Source organism: Monopterus albus, unplaced genomic scaffold, assembly GCF_001952655.1.
Source record: "Monopterus albus unplaced genomic scaffold, M_albus_1.0 scaffold355.1, whole genome shotgun sequence".
Classification (NCBI taxonomy): domain Eukaryota; kingdom Metazoa; phylum Chordata; class Actinopteri; order Synbranchiformes; family Synbranchidae; genus Monopterus; species Monopterus albus.
Window position 1 is genome coordinate 526,143 of NW_018128235.1, and position 563 is coordinate 526,705.

Consider the following 563-nt stretch of genomic DNA (forward strand, 5'->3'; position numbering starts at 1 on the left):
TGGTGTAAATGTCACTGTTAAATAAATAAAAGACAAAATAAAGTCCACAGCTGTGCAAATAAACAATTTTGAATAATTAGGAAAATAAATATTCAGCTATTAATGTCAATAAAATAAACTGAAAGGGGATATCTTAACCCTTTTAACAACATAAATAATAAAATATGCTCCTTTATGACAGGGCTGTTGTGCTAATAATAATAATAATCTTAACAAAACTTTTGTAACTTAACATGAAAAGTTATATTTTCTGTAGACACTGGTAGATTGCTTGTAAACTCTCTTACAGGTTTTTTGCAAGAAAAACAAGCCTGTCAATAGCATCAGGATGCCCTGTGACAAGTTGCAATATTTCCACTGCAACTAAAGACTATTTCCGAAGGGGAACTGGTGGCTGGGATGCAAAGATATTTCTTTGCCACGTGACTCAGGGATGGAAAGACCACTTCATGTTCTTTCCACCATTTGAGGGGATCTGTGTCACTCTCCACACTGGCAGACTGCAGGTAACTTTGGAGTTCAAGTTCAACTGCCTCACGTGGTTCAAGTGTGGTGCTGCTGCT

The 563-nt window shown here is 36.4% G+C and overlaps 1 protein-coding gene across 1 annotated transcript in view; it reads left to right on the plus strand.

Moving 5' to 3' along the window:
- Nucleotides 1–563, plus strand: part of LOC109974970 (piggyBac transposable element-derived protein 4) — a 6,201-nt gene that overhangs the window by 1,497 nt on the left and 4,141 nt on the right. The window lies entirely within an intron of this gene.